The sequence below is a fragment of the Haliaeetus albicilla genome, chromosome Z, assembly GCF_947461875.1.
Source record: "Haliaeetus albicilla chromosome Z, bHalAlb1.1, whole genome shotgun sequence".
Lineage (NCBI taxonomy): Eukaryota > Metazoa > Chordata > Aves > Accipitriformes > Accipitridae > Haliaeetus > Haliaeetus albicilla.
Genome location: NC_091516.1, coordinates 53,010,003 through 53,022,814, shown reverse-complemented (window position 1 = coordinate 53,022,814; position 12,812 = coordinate 53,010,003). Strand labels below are relative to the sequence as shown.

Below are 12,812 nucleotides of genomic sequence, written 5' to 3'. Positions count from 1 at the left end.
ATAAGTGAAAAGAAGTACTTTATTTACTGTGAAACTAAATATCTCACTTTCATTGGGGTCATTTTAACAAGTCAAATACACGGTAAATCTGTGACTGGTTTGGGAACAAATGAAACAGTTGCTATTAGAACAGCGGATTTTTTTTTTCCTCTTTAGGACCTTCCAGGACATGAAGTTATTGAATGATTCTGCCTTATTTCTTAATACTGACTGAATGTGTGTTCCTCAGATGGACCATTGCCTCACATAACTGGTGAGGAGAAGATTATATGCTTTCTATAACACAGTGAAATACGTGAAGGGTACAGAGGGCACAATCTAGTTCTGCTGTCATCTACATCAGAGTCACACTCTGGTCATAAAAAGAAGCTATCAAGGTATTGAGAACTATCTCCCACCAGTTTGTAAGGCACAGTGTTGTGACATGCTATTTATTTCCTTTACTAGTGTTGTCAAGGGTAAAGACAGGTAGGCAGAGCTACCCATTTCTTACTGCCTCACATTTGAATACCATGCAGGGCTTTTTTTGTTTTGTTTTGTTTTGGTTTGGTTTTTTTTTGTTTAACATGCTCTTAAATTTACTGAAAAAGCAAATCTGTTAACTTTTTTCATTTATTACTTTTATACTGTATTATCTTTTTCCCCATTCTAATAATGATTATACTTTGAAAGCATATTATGAGGAAATAAGCAATGTAAACAGAACTACTTCTTGCACTGTAATTTCTATAAATTATATATATATATATTAGAAGCCTGTGCTATGAGCAGTAAGTAGGCTTACTAAAAAAGTCCCCATCACTGTGACTGTAGTAAAGAAATTATGTACATAAACCAAGACAGGCTGTAATCAGTGTCTGAAAACTATATGGCAGGCTCTGCTCCTGTCCCCTTTGACTTCAGCGAGACTGCAGGGTGATGCAGCCCTGTCTTCAGGTCATTTATTAGCTTGCTTTGTGCCCTCAGAGTATCAGCCCTCTATTTATCCCTACTCTTTCTTTTGCATAAGAGGCTGAGCTAGGTTACTTCATTGCTGTCCTCAAGGCAGCCTACATTAGCTTACAGCTTCTGTACTGTTAATGTTCTGAAGTAAATGAATTCTCTGCTGTTCTGTGGTTTGATAACATGATGATTATATTAAGAGAGAATTCACATCTGAATTGTGTGAGTTAGTCAGTACTGACCACCATATCTCTTCATGGCATGTTTGTCCTCTTCTTCCCCTTTCCTTTCAGTGGAAATTTAATTTAAAAACAGATGGTTGGTTTTCTTTGCAAATAAAATACTGAGGAGTCAATAATTTTCTTAGTAATTTTATTTTTGTTCATCCTGATCTGACAATTCTGTAAAAGGCATTTTCTTTGGAGGTCTGAATTTTTTCATTTGTAAAGAACAAACAAGCCCAGAAAAAAAAAAACCAACCAAAAAACATTTTGGCTTTTGAGGTATAAAGCCAAGTTAACCTCTCATTATCCCTTAGTATTGTTATTTGTACATTAGCATGTATCCTTTTATTTCTTTGCCCCTCTCTCTCTCTTTCTCTCTGCTTCAGAAAAAGCCATGTGACACTGATATTTATCCTTTTGTCCTGGTTTCAGCTGGGATAGAGTTAATTGTCTTCCTAGTAGCTGGTACAGTGCTATGTTTTGAGTTCAATATGAGAAGAATGTTGATAACACTGATGTTTTCAGTTGTTGCTAAGTAATGTTTAGTCTAAAGTCAAGGATTTTTCAGCTTCTCATGCCCAGCCAGCAAGAAAGCTGGACACCTTTGTTTCTGTAATTTTGAGATGGTTCAGGCTAAGCTGAGATCATACTGCTGTTGGTGGGGCAGACAGGCATTTTGGCTGTCCTGTTTCTGAAACCTTTCATTAACTTCAAACTGCCTTTGGAAGAGCATCCCCGATTAACTGTAACTCTCTAACAAACACACTTAAATCTCTGCATCATCCTGAAGAGTGCTCCGTGGTAACCTTTAGCAAGTAGGTTTGTTTGTCTGCTGAGACTTGCTTAAAGCAGTCAAGTATGTTCCTTCCACTTTCATTTGTGAAGCAGTTTGCAGCAGTTCTCCCCAGTGTAGACTCGACTGCAGCTAACCTCCTCTTTGTTGCTGTTAGGCTAGAAAATTGCTATATCCTGGAAAATGCTCAAGCACATTTTTTGTTAGTGCAGGATGAAGAGTGGAAGGATGCTGTCAGCTGATGATTTATAAAATCCAACCAGCTCAGCTTGTGCTCATAAAGAAGCACAAAAGCATAAAAGAAGCCTCTGTTATCCCAGGTGATATCCTAGAGACAGGGAAAGAGCGAAACGGTTTTAGACCCTGGAACCTTCTGCAGACACAGCAATTAACTTTTTCTGACTTTGTGAGATCTGTGTTGACTTGATAACTGTGTCATACAGAAGTCTTTTAATCCTTCAGATATAGGAAAATACATCATCATCCAGATATTTATTTGCTTGCTCATGTTTCTGAAATACTTAATGATATTGCGGTGCTTATGCATAGCTGTGTTTTTAAGCTTTGCCTGTTAACCAAGCCACGCCTTCAGTGCAGTCAAGTCTGGACAAACTTCCTTGCTCCAGCAATTCTTGATTTCAGCTTGGGTAGAGTAGTGTTAGGATATTCTTTCTTTAAACAAGGGAAGAACAGCCAGGATTATGTCCCTCTTGGTTTGCTTGTGGCATGATAAAATGTTCGTTTTTCATTTTAATGTTCCTCAAATAGTTTTTGGGGTTTTTTAGTTGGAAAGCTCTGTTTGTGTTAGGAAATGTAGATTGGGCATTTGCCAAGTTCTTCATATCTAATTCATAAAGTAAAAATAATGACAACTAGTATGCTATGTCACCAAAAACTATAGGATTTTATTTTATAATTTATTTTATAATTATTTCTAAAATATATTTATTTTATAATTATTTTATAATTAGTTATTTTAAGTGCCCACATGGATATATCTGATTAGTATAAAGTGCAAATTTTGTGGAATTAGTTTTGGTTATCAGTCAAGTTAAGTTTTCCCCAGCTTTTTATTTGCTCTCTCAATCATGATTTTGAACTGAGCTTACGAATGACTGACCAATCAATACAGACTGGCTAAATTCCTAAGTCTCATTTCTTGGAGCTGTAAGGTTGAGAGGGCAGAAGAAGCAAAGGCAAGTAGTATCTTCTTACTAATCCCTGGAGATCTCACTACAAAAGATGTCCCACACCTAATACATAATGAAATATCTGTTAATGTCCATATAGCTCCTGTGGCATTTAGCACTCTTGATTTTATGTTGTCTAGTTTTGAAACCTTATGAAGTGTAGTGTTATCTAACATTTCAAAAACATTCATAGGTGCGATCTCAATGTTTCCTAAGTACTCAGCTTTCATTATTGTAACCTGATTTTTGTTTACAAAAGCCTGGGCTGCAATTCACTGCCTTGCAGGAGAAAAAAAAGGAAGGCAGAAGAATAATTGAATATTTTGCATCTTAACACTTTCTGTATTTTCTCCTTAAAATTCCATTCCTCTTTGATAAGTGAAATGACCTTTTTTATGTACGTTTATTTAAAATTCTTTCCTGTGTCTTGAACCTTTGCTGTTATTTATCTTAACATTTTAACTTGTGCTAGCTTTTAAAATTTTTTTTCTGATTATCATAGTTATACCAAGACAGTGTCCCTTCCACTCTTGATTTTTGTTTAATCCAAGCTCAAGCTAATCTGTATGGTTAAAGATTCATCTCCTAGTAGAAAACTGTAATTGTACAATTTATATGTTGGCTGCTTGCCCATAATTATCAGTTCTTCACTTTTTCACTATTTCTTTGATATGATAAACATGTTTCTATTTTCTATAGTGCTATAGTTACTCTTTTCTCCAGTTACCCATTTGTAGAACTGAAGATCCAGTTACCCATTTGAGGAACTGAAGATAATATTAAAAACCCAAAAATCTCAGTTATATATTTGGAAGTTGCTAGTCTCTGTTGCAGATTTTGACATAGTCTGTTTGCACACTGACTATTGAAATCAACACGGAAGCAATCACAGTCATGCTATTATCTCCAGTCTGCGATTTGGAAGCACAGTAGCAGCTGAGATGCAGCAGTCATTTCCAATAGTTGTGGTATGCCTAGTCAGGAAAAATATTGCTCTTTCAGTGAAAATGTGAATTTTCATCTATTGTGCAAATACTCCAAATCTAGATGCAGAGTCAGTAAGATTTCAGTGTGGGAGCAAAGTACCTTATTGGTGATGAGGATCACCATATGTTGTTGGTGGTATGAAACCACTGATGTGCTGTTAATTCATCTGCATCCATGGCACAGTAACTTCTTCCTTGGAAAAATACGGATAGTAGCTGTTGACATATCAAAAACTTCCAGTAGCAATCACTGTGTCCTCACTAATTGATTCTTTTAAATAAAGTTCATCATTAAAAATCCAATCATTTTATTACTGAATTATTGATACTGACAAAATGTCTAGCCAAGGCAATTTCTCTTTGCCACTAAATATTATCTGGTTTTTGTATATTATCTTTTTTCTTCTAGTTTTCTTCTTTAATCTCTAGCTTTCTGATTTTTTTTTTCTCTTTTCTATGCATAATTTCCTTGCTCCTTTCTTTCTCACGTGAAGGGTGGTGATTTTGACCAGAAGCACAGCAATGACATTCTGTAGCAGTGACTGATTTTAATTCATTTGAGGTGTGTGCGTGGACAGTGATTTAAAGGGTTTATAGCCTTACAGAACAATTGGAAGATGGACTTTCTTTAAGTTACAGCTGACATTACTGAATTTCCAATGTGGCACACAAATTTGATAAAGATATAAAAGACAAATATTTTTGTTTCAGTTTTATATGTAACTAAATGGAAAAGGAAGACCAAAGTCTGTAGGGACGGATCCTAAATTTGCAGCATGAGTAATATTTATTGTGTTGGAACATATTTTTTTCTTTTTCCTTCCCAGGAGGCTAAAAAAATAAGCTTACTGGCAGGGGTTGCTTTGCTTCACTGCTCTGAGAACAGATCAACTATTTTAGGGAAACTGAATATCTACTTAAATGACTGCCAGATTTCCTTGACAATTGTCTTAAATTCTCATAATCTCTGTTTAAATTATAGTTTGGTAGATTTTATCCATAACCATTTCTACATAAAAATGCTTTTGTTATTTTATTTATTATGTTTATTGAAAAAAGAGGCAAATGACAATAGTTTCCCCAGTTGTCATCACGGAAAATGGTAAAATGCAGCAAAAAGTAATAAAGGTTTTTTGTTTGGTTGGTTTGGGTTTTTTTGTTTTGTTTATTAAAATGGAAGGCTCTTAGGAGTAGGAACTCTGTGAAGTGTCTGAATAAACACCAGATTAGGATTTAAACAATGTTTTGCCAGTCAGCTGTGACTGTAAGAAGGCTGACTTCAATTAGTTTAAATTTGACAGGAATTCTAATAAGTGATAAAATAGGCAAATAAAAGTTTGTGGAGGAATTTATTGGAATAAATTCAAGAGCATTGTAATTCTTGACTTTCATTATTTGAATTAAATTAGTACCAAACACAAAACTCCCCTTCCCCCCCCGAACACGTACCCTTAAGAACATGGGCATGCAGAAAAATCCCAGGTTCTTTCTAGGTTTTTAATACCAAACCTTAGCTGTAAGAGAAGTCCATCCTTTGCTGGATAAGCAAAAAGTCTTTAAATCTGCTAGCAAAAAAAGTTAAGGCTTTATGGGAAGTGGATTCAAATGGCTTACATATTTTCTTTCGTACGTTGAAAATAAGATGCAGTATCAATTGTTTTGATGGTCTTAACAGATATGGAAAGATGTTTCATTTGCAATAAAATTTCCTTTCTTACACAAAGAGCCTGAAAACACCATTCTTATGGATTGTAAGCATTGAAGTGTGAACATTTGAGATATTTGTTTTCTTTCACATTATAGATCTAACGGTCAGTTTATTTAGTATGGATGTTTATATATGTACATGCATGCTGAATATCTCTAGATACGCAGTAATATTGATAAAAGTGTGTATTGCAGAAAAAGGTTAAGTTATGGAAGTAGTTTTAAACTGCAAGATGAATTGATCAGATCACATGACCTAAGAGTATTCATTTAGGATATAAGTATTGCTGCTTTATAACAGTGAAAATATCCTCACAATGTATAATTACAGCAGGTGAGCTGCATTGTCATAGTATTTCTCCATTGATTTTATGCATGGTAGATATGCAGATGAAGAAACTATTTTTAATTCTACAGCACTTTTACCAGAATTTTGTTGAGTCTCTAACCCCATTTCATCTGTAGTAACTATCATTTTTCTTTCCTAAATTCTACTTTTCTCTGAATAAGTTCAGGGAACTTAGGTATTAGGGGAATTAATCTGAATATATTTAAAGCTCAATTGATCCTTGTGATATTTTTTCCAATTAAATACTGAGTAAATCACAGAAGTTTAAAGAAAGTGCATACAGCAATTCTCTGTGACATTCAAATTATTTGCACTAACCTAGAGGCCAGACACCAAGTAATGGTATTTGTTTTTAAATTCTTCCTGGGGCTTCATGCAAACAGCTTTTCTGAGCTCCCAGCTATAGCCATTGACTTCTGCTGAGGCTGAAGACTGCCTTGCCAATGAACGTATGCTTGGTGGGAATGATATTGCTCTAAGCCCACCTGAAATCCTCTGGTGGAGGAGGCTGGGGGTACGAAAAGGATCAGAGCAGGGATAACATACTCCTGTGTGCCTCTTCACATGACAACTGGCCATTTTCTGAGGTGCTTTTATGTATTGCCACTTATTGCAGCATGTTGCTACCAGCTGCTGAGGATAGCTGTCAGATGTGAAGCTCTGCAAGGTACTCCCTGGATCTTCAAGAGGCAGTTAATTATGCCTCCTCCTTTGTATGACAATAACTAATGGGCTTTATCAGCAAGTCAGATAGCTCTGCTTCTACCAGCTACAGCCATTTTGACAGTTTCAAATGCCTTTTTTTTTTTTTTAGTATGTACAAAAGTACAAAAAGCTACTGACAAGGTTATATGATAACAGGTGCTTTCCTTCCCTCTCTGTAATATTAGTGGAAGATGATAATGAACTTTTCCCATCTTATGCAGTAACTTATTTTTGTTTGTCTGCTACACCCGGAGTACCTCTTTTGGGCTCAAGCCTTGCTTGGTTTTCTTGGTTGGGAACAAGAACCTTAGTAGCTCCAGAATCCCAGAGTCACTTCTCCTCAGACTGCAAGAATAGTGTAAAGCAGCTCCAATTAAATCTCATTATTTTGATAGCTGGGAATTGGTAGATCGTAAACTCACTTCATCCTCTCTTTTACCTTTTTGCCTACTTACATGCAACACAAATGGAATGGAAAAAAATGAGGACAGAGGAGCTGTGATAGCTTGGACTATACATGAGCTTCTTTTCCCACTTTCCTATTTATACAGTGGGACTGGTCTGTACTGACAGCTGATGCTGTGTTTAAAATCTTGAGGGACAGTGGAAGCTGAGTGCTATTAATTCCTAACTGTTTGGTTTTTCCTCCAGAGAATGTATGCACTTTTACTGTAATCTCTGTAGGGGATTATGTTCTCTGCAGAATGCAATTAAGACAGCAGTGAATAAGAATTAGATAACAGTCTTTAAATTATCCTTAGTGCTGACCACTGTGTTCTGTATTGTAGAAAGCAAACTGACCAGCATTGTGTATAATCTTCTATTCACTGCATATAGTTGTCTGTAGTTTTCAAAAACAGGTTGTTTGACTCTAACTGAACCCAGCTGGTTTCCTCATTACTCTTCTTGTTCAATGGCAAAATCTTTTCATTATTATGAACAGTAAAAATATGAAGTCTAGAAATCTTCACAACCAGAACTACATTCAGACAGCAGATAGTAGTAGTTAAGAAGAGGAAACGCTATATAGGACCTCCACAGTAGGAAATATTTCTCTTAACATTTACCTGACGTGTAAGATTTGGTACTTTGATATGGAATTGGCAACTTATGAGATTCCCTCATGCCACAGCTGCCAACTTTGGCTGTCTGGTTGTTGACAGATTGCATAGAGAGCTGGGGTTTTAATCCATTTGCAGCACCTGCAATTGATTTATTGCTGGTAATTTTACTGATGCAGTTCTGTTCTTTCAGCATAGCTGACCTTTTCTGGTTTTACTGGTCATTCCTTTATGTATTAGTCCTTTTCCAGAAGGCAGTTTTTCATTTTTCACTGTTGTATTTCTGTAAGGGGAACTTGCTGCAGAGAAACAGAATTATATTGTATGGCCTATCAGGAAGATTTCCATACTGAGAGTTAACACTCTCTTACTGGTACTCATTTATATGAGAAACCACAAATAAGAGGTATAGATGAAAAAGAAATATGAAAAGTCAGGTTTTGCTTTGGGTTTAGATCTAAAAGCCCCCACTATTCCTGAATCCTGTATGTCCTGACTTTGAATTTGTAACCACATCCTTCAAGTACAGCGCCCTTCACAGCTGACTTACACTAGAAAACCCTTTAAGTTCTGTGTCTGTGCTTAACATGTGGCACTACTGTGAAAAGTGATTATAAAAGAGAGACTTTATTATTCAACAAATGTGTCCTTTTGTGTATTCAGTGACATATCTGCTGACTTCAGTTATAAAAGTAAGATATGCTGCATTTACTCTACCTAACAAGGCAGAGTGAGCACAGCCAGGAGCAAATAAGTTGGATTCTAGCCCATCTTGTACATCACCAACAATTTAAGGCTGTTTGTGGGTTTCCATCAATTATGCCTATGCTCTGAAGACAAAAGGTGTTGCTTGTACGTCAGCAAGGCCATTGCTTGCATGCCCTCAGGGTATGGCTGGGAGCTTAAGCTGTCCTGCAGGGAGGTGATGTGAGCAGCCAGAAAGGAGACCTGGTTAGAAGGGAAAATTACTGAACAGAGGAAGAAGTCTGCTGAAATACTGACTGACAAACTGACAGAGAAAATGCCTGGCAGCTTGGGAACTATTAGCCTGGGAACCAGGCCTGTGAAGCAGCCTTGAGAAGTGCAACTGTCATTTATGAAGTGCAGCTGGGCACTTGGAAACTGGACACATCCTGAGACACCACTGATAAGCACAAAGCCAAGGAACTGTAACACCTATTTATCACCTGAAAAGGTAGAAATGTCCTGAGAAAGTGAGAATTGGTAGCTGCCATTGGCTGTTCTAACTGTAAGAACAGGAAAACAGTCTGGAAAATTAAAAACTGGTCTGAGGGGACAGAAAATGTCATTATCTGTTGGCTGCCCCAGGTGAAATTAACAACGTCTATTGAATGCTTTAAATGGACATGTTCTACACCGTCTTATGTCTCTATGATATAAAATACACTTAATTTTTATCCAAAATTGAGCTTTTCTCTCTGGGAACTTCCCCCACTTCTGGGGCCAGTTTGATTTGTCCTCCCCTTTGGGATGCTTTGGGCCCCTTCTGGAATCTGTTTGCTGTGCTTGGTACCATATATATATATACATATAAGTAATTTATCATGACTATATCTGCTGTTATATTATTGATATGTGATATGATCACAGTGTGTGATATGTATACTTGTTGCTGTTATTATTGAGTGCTGATATTATTGATTGCTGATAATAATTTGTAATAGCTTTATAGTTATATATATATTCACTTTCTCAATCATAGGTATACTGCCGAGTGATTTTTGTGGTATTTGTGGTAATCCATAATACAGAAACGTAGAGGGTAAAGCCCAAGTCTCCTTGTGTATTATGGAGTCCTGTGAACCCACAGTCACGATCTCTATACACCCTGCAGGCAGGGTGACCCTTTAGGTTGTGAGACAAGGCAGCCTGCTTTATCTAGGACGGCGGTGCCCATGCTAGGAAGGACTCAGTTTAGCAGGTTGAGTTTATAGAGCTATTAAGAAGAAAAATATTTATTCACTAATAATATTACTTATTCGCTATGGAAATTAAAGTCAATGAGAATGTAGATGTAGAAGCCCTCAATGTTATTTTTCTAGCGCTCTCAGAATATAGGCTGACTTACTAGGAACTCAGGAGTATATTCTCATTTTGCTTCATATACTTACGATCTCAGAAAAATTGTTCAGATTTTGCCACTGAGTTAAGGAAAACAATAATTTCCTTTATGCAGGACAAGAAGGTTCCTGTTCAGATTTCAGCCTTTTTTCTTTTGCTTTCTATTGTTATAGTATTTGACAGTAAAAAGAATTCAGTTGAATGAAGATCTTTGTCATGTAATCTAGGTTTATCTGTAATATTGGCTAATCTATAATCTAGAACCAGCCTCAGACCTCATAATTTACTAACCTTAATGTTGCAAATGTTAGACAGGATTTTAGTTCTGTGTCTCAACAGAGCATGCTAGATAGAAGGATAAAGAATGTTAAAAGTAGCACTTGATGTGCAAGTAAAATAATGGAACAGCTCGTGTGTGCCCTTCTGGAAAACATCCTAATTTCATATTCATGTTTAATGCATTCTATTTTTGGAAGGAGTGATATTTTAATTCAGTATATTTGATATGATAACTTAATATTAATTGGTGATATAATAATATAAAGTGACTTTCAGTTAACAGTGAAAATTGAACTATGTGATAGGTAATCAGTCAATACACAGAGCCCTTAGTTTTATTTATAGGACTTTTGCTAAAGTTCTAAAGGATCTTGTGTGATAATGGGCTTCAGTGAGATAAACTTAATAAATGAATGCTCAAAATATATACATCTTGAAAAATCAAAGATCCTTGTGTGCATTGACACTAGTAAGTGCTGGGATATTTCTCAGCATATTATTTTCAACACTTCAGTAACCAAAATCATCATAAATTAAATTGACTCAAGTTAGGCATATAGGATATCATTAATTTAGATTTTATTAGAATTTAATTTAAATAATAGAAATTAATTTAAATAGTAATTTAATGTATTTCTGAGGTACTAACATAAAATCGTGCAACAAAGAGCCGTCTGTGGCATATTGACTCAAGCCAAAACTCAATGTACATGTCACATACAAGCAAATATAGGCAATAACTCAAACTCAGCAGTAGTCAATTAAGCTTTCAGTGTTTTGGCTGATGTCTGCTTTTCAGTGGATGTATAAATTATCTTTACTATGGAGCTACCCTGGATTGTATAGCCATATGGATGTATGTTGCTTTTTATGCCCAACAAACAAACTATGTTAGAGCACTAATACCAGAAAAGTCCTTGGAGTTCAAGTAATTCAAGGTGAAAATGCTCTTGTCTTGATTGATAACTGTCACATTTTCCATTTAAGCTCTCATTTGGTGGTGGGGGAGGGGAGAGGTATCCTACCTTTTTAGGACACTTACATTGGTAATTCATGCATACTTCAAAGCTCTTCAGCATATGTAAGTTTATATAAATCTAATACAGAGTAATTTTAATAAGACAGGCTAATTAAATCTAAATAATGTGAATTTGGAAATGACATCTTTCTGTAAATGCAAATAGAATTGAAATCAACATGGGTGGTTAGTTTCTCCAAAAGACATTAATTTCTCTGACCACCCCAAGATCTGTTCACTTTTTTTCTGCTTATGCACTCTAACATTGTACCTTTCTTTGATTAATTTACTGTGCTTTCCTTTGCTTTATTTACAAGCAAATGACAATAGACAGGCATACATCTGAAAGTTTATTATCTGTATTATTGCATCCCCTTGTGAACAAAGTCTGTGTCACACAAGCTGATTATTCTAGGTGTGAGAAAAATGCTTTCTGCAGCCCTTGACTTTGGATTTCCTTCTGATAGCATCCACCATCTAAAAGATTTCATACAAATGTCTAATCCATTATTTTAGTCTCAATATCTGACTCCCAACTTTTTTGTACTGAGCATAGGATTTGCTTTTCCTAAAAAATTAAGATCCTACAGATGAAACAAATATACAAACTTGTATTGCTCAGTGCACATATATTCTTTTTGCTTATACACATTATGAGCAATTTCATAGCATATTTTCCACTTATTCAAAGACTCCAAAGCACCCTTAATATTCAATTTCTTCTCTAATCTCAAATATAATCTAAATTTAAAAATAGGCTGCAGATAGGAGAACGAATTTGGTGAAAATCTGAAAAGTGTGCTCTGTGGTCTTGAGTATTTGAAATCCCAGTCTTTGAATAAAGCTATAAATTTTTGAATTAAAACATCCTCTTTCCATCTGAAAGTCATTGCTACTTAATGAGTATACAGTCTGATATCAAAGCAAACCATATAAATTTTATAAGATGTACTCTGTATATCACAGAAAATTTGTGTGGCTACTGTGTGGTGCATATTCAGGGTTATTTGTGTTTGGATTACACATGTTCAAACACAAACATTTGTAAAAAAACTTTAGGACTTTGAAATCTGGCATGGATTGGAAGAGATAGAGACTCCTTCCAGTGCAAAAGAGAAGGAGGTTTTATGTACACTGTTAACGATTCTCCCGACTGTTCTCAGAAATACCATCCACCACATCTCTGAAAACAAACATCTCAGATTCATTTAGAACTCCTCTGTGGCTAATCAGATTCTGAAATAAAAGGCATCTATTACTGTTCCAGCCTGCATGGTTAATATTTCCCCACATAGAGTGAATAATGCACCAATACTTTTGGTTGGTCATTTATCTCTTGAAAAATATTGTTTCAGAGTGGCTGAAATGTTCTGGGAATTCAGGTCAAATTTCCCAACTAGTCTGAATTCAAGAAGATGACAAACTTATTAAGACAAGTTAAAGGAATTTCAAAAACATTTTAGGACACTTGCAATG

General features: G+C 35.7%; 1 long non-coding RNA gene across 1 annotated transcript in view; it reads right to left on the bottom strand.

Moving 5' to 3' along the window:
• The window catches only part of LOC138683670 (uncharacterized), a 497,441-nt gene that overhangs the window by 57,361 nt on the left and 427,268 nt on the right, over window positions 1-12,812 (bottom strand). The gene's annotated exons all lie outside the window — the stretch shown is intronic.